Source organism: Sparus aurata, chromosome 21 (assembly GCF_900880675.1).
Source record: "Sparus aurata chromosome 21, fSpaAur1.1, whole genome shotgun sequence".
Taxonomy (NCBI): Eukaryota; Metazoa; Chordata; class Actinopteri; order Spariformes; family Sparidae; genus Sparus; species Sparus aurata.
The window spans coordinates 7,637,869-7,652,082 of record NC_044207.1 but is presented as its reverse complement, the minus strand read 5'-3'; the positions used below and the strand labels follow the sequence as shown (position 1 = coordinate 7,652,082).

General features: G+C 42.9%; 1 protein-coding gene across 8 annotated transcripts in view; it reads left to right on the top strand.

Moving 5' to 3' along the window:
• Positions 1-1,088: 1,088 nt before the first annotated feature.
• ctnnd2b (catenin (cadherin-associated protein), delta 2b) overlaps positions 1,089-14,214 on the top strand; it is a 187,503-nt gene continuing 174,377 nt past the window's right edge. For 7 of the 8 annotated variants that reach the window (XM_030403343.1, XM_030403342.1, XM_030403336.1 and 4 more), the window contains exon 1: positions 1,089-1,458. The gene's annotated coding sequence lies outside the window, so the exon portion shown is untranslated. Of the gene's footprint in view, positions 1,459-1,603; positions 1,628-14,214 lie in introns of those variants that run through there. The other variant, XM_030403334.1, reaches the window with a different exon arrangement.

Genomic DNA, 14,214 nt, shown 5'->3' with positions numbered 1-14,214 from the left:
GCAATTATTAGTGAGCATGAGTCAGAGGAGTGGATGAAGGGATGGTATGGGATATAAACTAAAGCATGAGCATCTGAAAGAGTAGCCTTCCTGTCTGAACGTTTGCTAGAGCTTCATTAGCTTTCAAGATAATGTCCTCCTGTCTAACAACGGCATATTTCTTGTCCTTGCACCTTGATTTGCTGAATGAGCGACCAAACAATCACTGACCAGGAAATATATGCTACACTCAGTTCTACTGTACTGTGTACTGTGAAGAACTTATAAACTCACCTGCAAAGCTCAAGATTGGTCAGATTGGATGCTAAATGGTCCTTATTCTTCATCACTAACAAATCACCACCTTTGCACTTCAATAAAAATTGTTGCCTGTGTTAACTTTCTGTGAATAATCCCCCACATAGAATTTGGATTTACAACATATGATAGCATGACATGAACTACATGAAAAAGATCTAAGTTTTAAACACTGGTATGTGAGATATCGACCCACTGGTCCACTTTGCTGTTGCATTTCAAAATGCCTACCTGTGGAAACGAGCATAGTCTCATTCTGTTGCGAAGTTAGCAATATAAATATGCATATATGGTTACATTTCCAAAATAAAGGCGCCAAAAATGCTTTAGGTAAAAAAACAGGATTGTATCCTCTATTTGCCCCTATCTAAAAACTATGGATGGATTGAGTGTTTTGATTCTTTCACAGTATTTTAAGAACACCTAGACCTGATTGAGACAACTGCTCTCACTTGCTGAGAAACAGGGACCTATTTTCTTCCTTTAAATTATAACAAAACTTAAAACTTCAATTTTAAAATCACTCTGACATGATTTCTGTCCGCAATCAAACGTTGGTTAGTCGGGATCTGAGTTGCACTTGATGTGTAGCTGTAAGAGTTTGACGCTAAATGATGTGATGACGTAGCTGCAGCATCACGTTCAGCCACAGAGAGCGCATCCCTCCCTCTTCCAGCGGCCGGTGGCATTCATCACCCCCCATACACCGGTTCCTCTCATCACCGGTGGGTGTCGCTGCTGACACTGGTACCCAAGGCCGTCTGTCAGTCTGTCTGGCAGGGATGGGGGGATGTTGTATTGTGAACTAGTGGAGAGAGAGAGAGAGAGAGAGAGAGAGAGAGAGAGAGAGAGCACCTCTGCCGCTCTCCCTGCCTCCTCTCCTGTGCGCAGCGCTCCGGCCCGGCCGCTCCTTCCTTCCTTCCTTCCTCATTTCCTCCCCACAGCTGGCTCTCCCTCCTCTCGGATGCTGGCTTGCCTTCTCCTCTCCCGCACGCCGCCGCCGCCGCCGCCGCGCTGGACCGAAATACTTCGCAGGGTGGAATGACTGACTACCTGTTTTGCATGGTCTGAATTTCCGGGGGAGATTCGCACGTCGGAAAGGAGGGGAGTCGAGAGGGGAAAAAAGGAGGCTCTCCATCCCCCGAGGGAATTTATTTTACAGTAAGCAGGCGCAATGTCATTCCAGTTTCCTCATTCCGCTCGTCTCACACCTCCCGTCTGTGCGAATGCTTGAAAAAGGGCTGAATGTGACAGCCTGACGGGAATATGGCTGGCTGTTGTGTTTTTGTGTCCGGAGTGTGTGCCAGATGTTTCTCCTCCGCTATTTTGTGTGAGTTTATTCCGAGGCGTGGTGTGGATTATGTTTGATTTCATTTATTTATTTATTTGTATTATGATGCGCTAAAGGGGCTGTGGTGCGTGGACCGAAAATGGAACCCCCCCCCCCCCCCCCCCCCCCCATTTCACTCTCCATCCATCCATCCATCCAGCCGAGGCCGGGGTGTGTGTGGGGGTCGGAGCAGGGAGGAGGGGGGTTCGGCTGATGCGAAAACGGTGTTACTCCCAGACTGAGCGAAATCTGAGAGATATTCGCTCGATGAACGCGAGTGACAGCGGCTCCCCGTGAGCGGCTGCAGCCTCTTTGTGTTCGCGTGTGCAGGGCGACGCTGGGACGAGCAGCGTATCCGTTTCCCCCCCAGCCATCACCAGGCATGTGGACTGGATGAAGAGCACCTTGCTGCCTGTGTGCTCCAGCTCCGGCCTGCCTGCCTGCCTGAATGGCTCCATGTTGATCTCTAAAAAACACCACAGTGTGTTTGTGCTCAGCTCCAGGCTGTTTCTCCTCCCCACTGTAGAGTAATTAATCTCATTCATCACTTTGCCAAGACCACTGTTTCAACTGAGAGCACCGTGATGTTTGCTCATGTTGATTGCTTGTGGATTTCTGCTCTGTGACCGGGCAGAAAATAGGGGCCTGCTTACTGAAATAGCATTCAGAGGATATGCAGTCACTGTGGGTTGCATGGCAGTTTAGGATGCCTCATTTAAAGTTAATTCCTGTATTTTCTCCTGTGGGCTATCGTGCTCCAGATCACAGATCACTCCCAAGATGGAGGAGCTACCCAGCCCTAATAAGAAGTTTAATGTGATGGACGTTGGGGGGTTGGGGGAAGCCAGAGCGAGCCCTCTGATTAGACCGGCAGAGCAGATTGTGTCTGACAGTGAAATGTCTTATTAAGTTGCTTAAACAGACAGCTTATTTCAGCTCGACCGTCCTATTTGTGCACGTACAGTATGCTGTAGCAGATGTTTTCCATTAGGGTTGGAAAGGAGAAACATGACATAGATCAGTGGGTAAGGCGGCATGAAAATGACGGGACCATGCTAAGTGGTGATGGTGGTATGTGTATATTTATCAAGCTGTTTAAAAGAGAATTGACACCAGTGTATGTGCCTGCAGACCTCTGGATCTGTGATGTATGCAACCCCCCACCTGACCAATGGACAGTCCCACAGCCCCTTAACATTAGAACCAATCCAAATGGATCAGCTGTCAAGTGGTAGATGTGTGTTCTTCGTGTTATTCAGTTGTTTTTTCAGGAAAGGGTTCTAGTGTTTGTACTGACTTTCACTCTTAACAGTGCTCCGCATTGTTTTTGGCATGCGACCCCTCAAAGAGAGGTTGTCCAAAATGTTTTCCCTGGAGAGCTAAAGCATAAAATGGGCCGTGGGCAGAAGGCAAAATGGTACTTCATAATTAAGGATCCTACATGTAAACAAACAAATAAACCGCATAAATATAATTAGATTTATCTTTACATTATTTTTTAATTTCTTTTCACTTGAAACATCTCCCAGGTTGAATTGAACCTACTTTAGCTGGCTGGCCCCATTCTGGGCTGCTCTCCTGTAGGGGAGGACTTCAACATTTCCAGACATGTGATCATTCAATCGAGTGAGACAAGAGGATGTTTACCGCTCTCGTATATATCATTGAATATGAAGCTACAGCTAGCAGCAGGTTAGCTTAGCTTAGCATAAAGACAGAGTAGTGGGAAACAGCGAGCCGGGATTTGTCCAAAGGCAACAAAATCTGCATTCCAGCACCTATAAACTGGCTTGTTCTCAATTAAATCTCTACATAACGATCAAGGGTAACAAACAATTGGTTAAATAGAGGGGTTATGGGTTGGATTATTTCTTGGCTGGTTGCACATACTTCCTGAAGCCTCAGCTGGTTGCATAGTGAGTTCAGCATGATAACAGCTTCATATTGAAAGGAGAGATCAGTGTTTTAACAACTCATGGCAAGAAAACAATGGGCAGATTTAGCATCATCTGATATCGCTCCCAAAGTAACTGTTTACCATCGGGCGACCAAGTAAAATGTGCCATTATGTGAACTATATTTCTTTGGGTTTGAACACTGACGGAAACATTTCGGATAGTGAAAAATACACAACTAGCAGAGATGTTTTTGACATTTTTAATGTGGAAATGCTATCTTTCGTTCTATTATATCTTTTATTATTTCTTAGCCGAGTGAGGTTACCTCGGGTTGATTCGATTCTTTTAAGAGACGTTAGACGCAGCGACGCTAAAAGTCCAGATTTAAGCACTGCGACTGCTGGGAACGCTCTGGTGCACAACCTTCATGTTGGGAACCACAATCCAAAATAGATATCATCATCAGTGTTTTTACACGAGCTCTCTTCCCTGGCACGAACATGATCACAGTTTCAACTCCTTGTCTGCAGTGTTCATTTGGTCTGCCAGAGTGCACACAAACAGCTTGAGTTTACTGACTGCTACCAGCTAGATCGGCGACATCTCAAAGCGGAGCTCGAAAACACTTAAACACACACAGGTGATACTGCCAGCCAGTGTTCTCGTCACACAACATTTAACTGATCAAAGAGCTTCCTCTCCCAGATGTTGCTGCACGCGTTCCTGTCACACGCTGAGCAGGCGTACAGGAAGCCAGAAGTCTTCATACTACATTCACCTGCTACTCTGGGGTATAATAGACTACATCCATCCCCTCCATCCGTGCTCTCCATTTCTCTGCCTAATTGCCAAAGATTCATGGCGGATGGTGGAGTGACCCTTTAGCTGCATCCCTGATGAAAAGTCTGAAAAGTAATGCACTTCGCCATGGTTCAGAGACGTGTTAAGAGCGCGTTATCATCCTTCTCCGAGGGCTCGCCTCGGCTGCTGCAGCCTCAACAGGGTTCATTAAGTTTTTATATTAAGAAGATGATACATGCGATGTGGACAAACTCTTAATAACCTTCCACTGACACACGTCTGAGACATAAATCAGTGCCCCTGTGAAACACCTACAGACGAAATATGTAGTATCTACGGTTCTCTCTGTCTAGACTCATGCAATTATTCTGGAAAACTAGTAATGAGGGGATAGATTGCAGGCGCAGTTTGAACTTTAAGGTTAGGGCCTATAACTCAATCTTTGATTGCACAAAATTTTTAATTCCAGCAGGTGTATCGTATCTGGACTAGTTATGTTTACTGATTGATGGAACATTGTGAGCATTAACATAGGAAATAATGAAGATAGCATTTTAAAGGTTTATTACAACTGGGGTTTTACTGTATGTTTGTAGATTTTACCACTATTTATTTTGGTTATAATAACACTTTACTCTTCAAAGTAAATGCTGAAATTTGTGACATTGCGAGATCAGCACAACCAATCGGAAGCATGCACAGCTTCAACTAAACTTGTTGCGTTACAGCGTTGTTATTACCAGTAGGGCTGGTTCGCCTGTCTATATCGCCTGATACTAGACTAAATATGGTTTTAGATTTTGTAAATGATTATAACAATAATTTGGGATAAGTGAGTCTTTTCATGGCTGCAGTAACAGTAAAGTGATGTAATTTTCTCAACTTACCAGACTAGACTTGTTAATATTTGTGAAAGCGCCAACCGTAATCCCTAGAATATTGTCTCAAGATCAGTATAGAGGCATTTGGTGCAAAATAAACTCATAAAAATGTAACATTTGATATTTCCATATCTCCAATATAATTACCTGTAGAGATATTGGCCAAAACTATGTTAAATATACCCAAGTTGAAAAGAGTAACTCATTTCCAGTGTGTGGTTCCATTGTGAATAAGAACTAGGAAGCATGCCAATTAGCACTGTTCATTACTGATAAAAAGGTGTGGCAATCAGCACTTAAATGTTCGAAGCGTCATGTCACTAACACGAAGTCGGAAGCGGTTAGGACGCCTGTGTCTACGCAGCAGGCGCATCTGCCCAAAAACTGCTAAATTATTCATTACCTTGACGAGAACATCGTTAAAAATCAGGAAGAAACTGCAGTAAGAAAGAAGTACGTCCTCCACCAGTTGAGACCAGGCATCAGGGATACTACACATACTTTATATAGTGCATGGGGGGGGGAGGCTGGGTTGACAAATACTTAATTAGAATGAAACATCATGTGACCCACTTTTGTAGCAGCGTGCCTTCGTAACTTCAAAGTTAAAGTTGTTATGAGTGGTTATGTTATTCCATCTACCCCCTGTAGAATTTATGTAAGATTATATAGAAGAAGCAGCTGTATTTAACCGGGGAATTCTCGGTAGTGACACAAGTAAGAGCAGTTCTGCTACTAATTGTGATCATGTTCATTCTCCACATATTATAATAATGTCAAAACATTTGATAATATCTGATATGTAACGTGATTAGGTCCATGGCCCAAAGTCATTTTAGCGCTGCTACTAATACAACAATTAAATATAACAGTAACATAAAAGTTGTAATTATCTGGGTACAGGATTTCTCTGGTTCTTTTTTTTTTTTTTTTTAAATCAACCACAGTCCTATGTGCCAAAACCATTCACTTCCGATGTGAATAGCCATCTATTGTCCTAGCCCGATAATCTCTGCTGATAACCTTGTTCAGAAAGAGAGACGCATGGAGAGGGAGAGAGAAAGAGATAGAGAGAGAGAGAGAGAGAGAGAGAGAGAGAGAGAGAGACTGTGTGTTACCAGGTCATTGTATTCCAATCATGGCGGCATCTGATTCATATCACAGCTGGCGCCCCCCCAACCTCGGTCAGTAGATGGGGAAGATAGGTTGTCTGGTCCACAGCCTCTTTATTCCTTGAACCGTTCAGAGCAGAAACACAGTGGGAGATGCAAAAAAAGCAGGACTAGTCGGTGCCATGATGGCTCATGTTTCCTTGCAGGGCATGTCAATGGAAATGAAATGTGTTTGCGTAGAGCTATTCTAAACGTTAGAATTGCCGAAACACATAAATGAAAAGGTATAGGTGTAAGGATGTTGAAAAGAAGTGATTGCAATGGTTAAAATAATTAAAAATCGCATATGTATATATAAACTAGGAAAAAATAGGACATTTAGCAGCAGTTGAAGTACATATAGATATTAACTACAGATGTTGTAGAGTTGTGGTTGACAGGCTTTATCAGGGTGACAGACAACGTTATACCAATTAATTTACGTTAAAACAAAACAAAAAATAGAACATTAACACATTGCCAGTGATTTGGTATCTTCAGGCTGCATTACTGTCTCACCACAAAATGATCTATCACGTCAGCATTTAACATATAGTTTCTCTCCCGTCATTTCAGTCTAATGTCATGTAATTGGTGTTGGAGCTCGGTCAGTTACTCACTGCCACCATACCACCATGGTGAAAAATAATAAAAAATAATAAATAATGTTGCAAAACCGCATGTACGTCATGCAATCCTGTATGTTGACCCCCTACATGGCCTCAGATATGGTTAATCTCATCTTATATAAACCGCCCACTGCTGATTCAGCTGTAAAGCTTTATAGTGTGTGATTACTGGCAAATACACATTCAGATTCTTTTAGTTTAATGCAGGAGTCCTGCAAGGTTCGGTGTCAGGTCCGCTCCAATTTGCATTAATCTGTCTCAAACTATGTATTCTAAGGATGCGGGAATCTCCTTGATAAGGTAGGGATGACACCTGGAGCTGGTGGTTCAGACAGACAGCAGAACATATAACCATTTCTAGACATGTCAGGGCTAGGAGAACTTAACTGCAGGTCTGTACCTGGATGTGAACCCTGGTCATGCGCATCCAACTCAAGCGTGCTACACACCTGTCCACCAATCCAACCTACAAAACCTTACTTTACACCTCGCTGCATAGTGAGCAGGCTATTTTCTAGAGAAACCAAGTTACCTGACTAGCCATTGGAGAACTAATCCCAGAGTGCATCTAAATGAAGTAGCTGATGGAGGTCTAGTGTTGACCCACGCTGTATACACAGTATAGTGACACCTGTAGCACTGATCAGGTGCAGAAATCAGGCGTCAGAATGACCTCGGACCATTTCCTCTCTCTGCAGCTTCTACTTTGGGGTCCCGCTGGTTCACTAATGGATGATGACAAATAAGTGCTGCACTTTGCTTCCCCTGTCTCAGTCACTGAGTGGTTTTCCCTCTTCTCCTCTGCCCTAAGAGGAGAGAGGAGCAGAGCAGGAGCTATGGAGAGGGTAATGGTTGTTTGTCGGACACATCATTTTGTCACTTGAGTTTTGTTCATTTCACTCGACGGTTGAGTGTGCACTTTGCAGCCAGAAAACTCTCCTCGCAAAAATCACTTTGCACCTATATTTACCATGGCATCTATTTGGTTGCGCATGAAACAGACACTTGAGTGAAAATGTGACCATTTCTGTCTCACTCTGCTCCAAATAATATCATTTGGCGATCAAAAACTATATGGAATAGGCCTCCGCCTGCTCTGCCAAAAGAACAGTACAGTGTTTTTTTTTAATCACTGCAGCTTATTATCAAATTAATGAGTAATGGATAAATGAGAGGTAATCTTTCATCTCTGTGTTAAGTTCAGGGCCAGGGTTGTCATCACTGTTTCAGTGAGTCCACCATCCTCTCAGTGTCTGGCAAAGCTCAGACCCCGCGTGTCCCTCTGCACCGAGGGAGACAATAATACTCCTCCTAATCCACCTCTCACTGCATTGCTCACCCAATCAATCCCCCGTGGAGTGGGACGTTGCCAAGTTGCGGTTGCCAAGTTGTGGTTACCGTGGCAACAGGGACTCAGGGTTTGCTGTGATGTCAGCCAGGTGCGTTTGGACTCGAACAAGGCCGACCCTTGTTGGGGATAATGAGCAAGACCCTGCTGTCATGGCGATGACTCTGTCTGTGCATGAGAGGAGGTCAGCGAGGGGCGACTCCCAATTAGCCCGGAGTGTGTGAGGGAGAGAGTGAGTGGGTGGGTGGGAGTCATACATAGTCTGTTACTGTAAGTTTTTGTGTGGACAGTTGTGCATTTCTGCAACACGTGTAACAAATATTAAAACCACATTCACATGTGTTCCATATGTAGCCTGTTCTTGAAACGATTGAATGGTCGTTGAAAAAACGTTACTTTGACAATGAAAATCCTAGAGCTGGCTGGGTGATGTTTAAAATGTCTATTTATTCGGGCAGGTGTCAGTAACAACACCAAAAGTACTTGACAAAACTGTGTTTTTCATTTCAGTATAAGCAAAACTCCTCAAATGTTAATGTCGTTTTAGAAACTTAGCAGCTGTAGTTTTGCTAAAAAGATGCATCATAAAACAAAAAGAAATATCATTTCACCGAGTATGTCATGAATGTTGCCGAACTCCACAACAAGTTGAACAAAACAACTTAGCCACATCAGCTTTGTAAGGCTATGATTTGTCCAGGTATTAGCAATGAGTTGTTCTGCCAGCAATCCATCTGTTCCATTGCTGTACACTTATCCGTACAATGTTTACACTAAAAACAGCTGCTTGCTGTGGCTGGAAACAAGAAAGAATTCCAATTGACTACATTATGAACAAATTTCAAATTATTAACAGAATGTGAAGAAACAACTGTTTTGACATTAGGACCTCTATATATTGTGTTGCAGAGATATTTAAGTTAGTGTGCTAGCCAGCTAGCCCGAGTCTGTCCTGGTCCAATGCTCCCCTTGCTAGCAGTGAAAACTAAGTATCAACACTCCACTGGTGCTCTAAGTTCACAGTCTGGAAAGCTAGCGGCATGGCTAACTGAGTTAACCAACTATAGCAGCTACAGTTAGGAGTTACTCTGCCCCCTATTTACTTTCTGAGTATGAATTTGACGGATGTCCAATTCTTACATTTTGCCCCTTTGAATATGTAATAATCAAGACTATTTACTGGTTCAGACATTTGATTTTAGCACTTCACAGTTTTGGACTTTTCTTATATATCATGTGTTGGTCAGACATTGGAAACACAATGTCATCCCCTTTATACTATTTTTCCCCACTGTTTATTACCAAAATATCTTAACTACTTTACGGGAGGTAGCCTATACTAGCACCATAATGAACCAGTTCAGCAACAGCGTTGAACAAGTAACTTAAAACACGTTGTGGTTTAACAGGGAGCCATCCTCCTTTTTGGAGTTATGTGCTGACTAAGGACAGCTATCTTAACTCTACTGACTGCACGTCACATTCCAGAAGTCCTGAGTAGAGGCTTACCTGTCGCTAACATTAGCAAACAAGCTAAGAACACAACGATTGTTAAGTTATAGAGAGCTGTATGTGTATTATCCCTTGCACTGCCTCACATTATTTCAAGGCTTTACAAAGTAATGTGTTAGGCCCAGTGCAAGAACATAGATAACTGCACATTTAAGGGCGTTTATGTGGGCAGTTGGTTTTTTTTAGATGGTACAGTATTTGACTGTTCAGTTACAGAATGGGTGCTTGTATCTACTCTATGCCATTTAATACCACCGCTATTACCAAATGCGTCTCAATTATTGTTGATATTAGATCAAGATTTTAAAATCAAGTGTCAGAGTCAGCCATCATAGCATGGTCTCAAAGCTCTCCAAAAAAAAAAAAGAGAGCTACCGTCTTTTCTTCCTGTCCTATGCTCGTTTTCTGCCCTTGATTTACACCTCATGATATCAGAGTGCTGACATTGTGCACTATAGGGCTTAGTGCCCATTTACCTGCTCGCCCCATCTGTTTCACTGAAAAGAGCTGGTTCTTTTTATTTTGTGTGCTTAAATGTAAGTGTGACTTTGCCTGCCCTTGTCTTTTTTGCATGTGTGCGCTGTGTGTGTGTTTGTGAGTGTGTGTGTGTGTGTTGTTGACGGGGTGGGTGTTGGAGGACTGGCCGCAGCCTAACAGCCAACTCTTTGTTCTCGCATGCCTTTAGCGTTTATGAACTCTTATGTATAAGTGGGCCTTACATAATTACAAACGAGCTTCTTCTCCGTGATGCTGCTGAGAGGGAGCCATTATGTCCCGCAGAGCTTTCGGAGCTGTGAAGTTTTTGAAAAAAATGACAGATTGTGGTGGTCCAACACCCATTCATCACTTATCACCTTGATGAGAACAATTCTCACTTGGCTTTATTTTGCTGCCTGTGTTCTTTGGATTTGGCAGAAGATGAATTCATACAGATTTTTCTACATAATTTTCATCTGGGTGTGAAGTTAATGGTTTTGCAGGGGGAATTTTTTGCTTTCCTGTGATTTCTTTTTTTGGCTTTTGTCCTTTTGTTTCCCCACCCGTTTAATAAAACAATACATTTCCGCTTCATATTGGCAAATAAACGCTGAAATTGCACCACAAAGATTTGTTTTAACTTTTCCCAGTGATCGGAATTTGTGAAAGTGTTATCTTTTTCTCTTTGTCCTCAGCCCCCCCACCCCTCCTTGGCGCCATTGCTTAGCTTTTTACCCTGTTGGTTGTTTGATATTTTTGCTGACATGGTGGTTTGTGTGGGGTCTGTTGCAGACTGCACAGTGTCAGTGTACTCCTTTGCTTCAGGCGTTTGTCCTTGATCGTTTCTGACCCAAAATGCTTTCATCTTTCAAACTCTAAATGTGCTGTAAAAAAAAAAAAAAAAGCTGAAGTGGAAATTGTGGAAAAAAAATGACCTCTCAAACAATTACATATGAAGGGTAAAACGCAGTGAATAAATAAATAAAATGCACAAGCAAAAATGTAAGGAGATGATATCTTCTCACTTTCTCAGACAGTTTTTCATTTCATAAGCATTTTCTAAACTTTAAAGGGCATTTGGGTGCCCCAAGCCCTCATTAATTGCTAACCCTGTGCAAACGTTTGCATGCTTGCAGGTTTTGTATGAGTGTGTGTGTGTGTGTGTGTGTGTGTGTGTACACGTGCAGTCGAGGAAGTGGCGTCAGGCCAGTGTAGCCCAAGCTTTGTCTGACTTTAATGCCTCTTCATTCGCTGTACTCACATCCAGCCAGCGCCCTGACAGCAGCTAATCTCCTCTTTATCTTAAAGGTTTGCTCAGCACTTTGGTGTCCCATTCAGACGGGTGCAAACCAAAGATTTCAGGCGGCTGTGCAGCACTCCTAGTCAACCGCTCTACTGAGTCCATTGGTTGTCATTGTACTTTGGAGAAGTGAGGTTGGTTTAGCTCCAGCCTAGTAGTAGAGTGTCATTTCAGACATGTCCAGTGTCAATACATGGTCACTGTGCTCCACTTAGATACATTTCTAGTCTATACTATACCTTTGTCTATGCAAAAGTGCCTGGATGTGCCAAGTGACAAGTTACAAGATGTCATTTAGTGATTTCTCAAGCGTTCTTTTCATTGAAAATGTGTGGCTACACTGGACGAATCCTCAATGTATTTGGTGATCCCATGAGTTTTCATCTAGCCCCTGCAGAAGGTCAACATCTTACATTTACAATAAAACAGATTTTTGGACAGACGTTCACCCTAGTGACTTAGAGGATTCCTTGACTCTTCCTCTCGCACCACCATCATGTTAATATTTGTGATTCTGGGTGAAGTATTTCCACAGCTGATGGATGGATTTTGTGAAATTTGCTGCAGGCTCTCATGCTCCTCACATGATGACTTGTAATAACTTTGATTGTCTCATGACATATCATCTAGGGAGCCATAATCAGCTTGAAAACCATTGATTTGGTTAAAACCTTAAACCGTGGGAAGTCACGGGCAGGGCCAGTAGGGGAAACCACTAAGCATATTTAATGAGCCACACAACCAGGAAGTAAACGCGAAGCTCGACAGCTTTCTTGATGTATGGCCCAGCCGAGGTTCATCTGGTTGCCAAGCCTGCCCATCGGAGCACAACATGAAAATGAACAGAATTTAGTAAGGGGGTGATTTTCACTTTCTGGACATGTATATCATATTTGGGTTCACCATGTCGCTCTATTCAAAGTTCTTTATTAGACATGTCCAGACACAAGGTGGCCATTTTTGCCGGTGAAGGGTCACCGTGCGTTATTGTCGCTTGCTCTTTGCATTTATGTCCATTAACCTTGACAACATAGTCTCCCTTCATCGACATGTTGTCACCACAATAGCCAGGATGAGCTCATGAGTTGGCAAACATTAGGACCTTTTGTGCACGGAGACGATATGAGTCATCAGATTTGTTGATCTATCAAACGGCCCCGGCAATTAGTGACCTGTCAAATGGCTTTCACTGCTCACAATAAAGAACCTTTTTACCCAGGATGAAGAAAAAAGTACTTTTTTTTTTTTTTTTCTCAGGGAAATATATGCAAAACATTAACGGAGCTAATTAGCTGGAAAGGTCTTGTTATGAGATATTTAGACACAAAATAAACAGTGCAAATAATGAGGATGTCTTTTCCACTCATCGCCTGTGAAATTACCCACAGATCACAGGGCCACGCCCCTGCTGCTTGTGCGCCGCTCTGGATTTGGGATTAGTTGAAAGGATTGCTGCCATTGATCAGCCTCGCTCGGGCTACAGATGCAATCAATTGAAACCCACCTGACACTCAATTTTAGTGAATTATGAATGCTTTTCCTGAAATCCTAAATCATCTTTTTATATCCGTGGTGTTTAGTCATCTTTACAGTGCCATTACATCATGATTATATTTAACCCTGAGTCCTTGGAAACTCATTAGAATACAGACTGAACTTGTTGAAGTCGTTGCTTTTGTCAGTGCATCAGGGACGGAGAGTAGATTGGGGTATTTTAATCAGCTTTGAAGTCAGACGGAAAACAGGACGTTTGCACTTGGGGAATTGAAAGAGATGGAAATGAAACGCAGTCAAAGATCCTTGTGTCTTTTTATAACTGGTGTAGCTCAGTTATCGGGCGCTCTCTGTCAGCTACGAGGGATTTTTTTCGGGTGTTTTGCAACCAGAACTAGCCAGGCGAAGACGGCTCCAGCATTGGCAGCTGTTGATTGAACACACACACGGAGAAGGAGCTTGTGAACGTAGCTCAAAGGAAATATTTTCTCCCAGACCTTTCAACTTTGACTAATAAGGATTTGTCAGGTTGAGCTGAGCGTCGCCCTGATGACTAAGCATTGTGTCTGACTGAGAGATGAAGAGACTCTGCAGTTTATTGGCTAAGGGTCAAATCCCTCAGAGATTTTCGCTCAGCTGGCTAACATACTGCACTCCATGTGCTCATAGTTAAGGCTGGGAATTCCTTATTTGCACTCCTCTCAGCTGCTGTAGTAAAACCACAGTGTCCTCACTTATCCTTGCCTTCAGGCTAAATAAATGAATCTCATTGATTTGTTGCGTGGAAATAACACAGTGCCATCAGCTAACTTGCTGTTCAGCTTGATTAATTCAAGACATTGATCAGGCAGCGATGAGCTGGATGTTTGTCTATCCGCAGTGCTAGACCTTCATATTACAGACCTGGATATGTATGACTCCTACTCTCCTCTTTATGAGTCTTACATTATTATTTATCGCATTTGATTGACAAACACATATTGACGCAGAGTTGTGTTGTATTTACAGCCACTAGCACTTGCAGCGTTGCTGCATATGGCACTGGTTGCAGGCAGGTCTCCATTGGTCAAACCATCAAGAACAACAGAGTTAACCC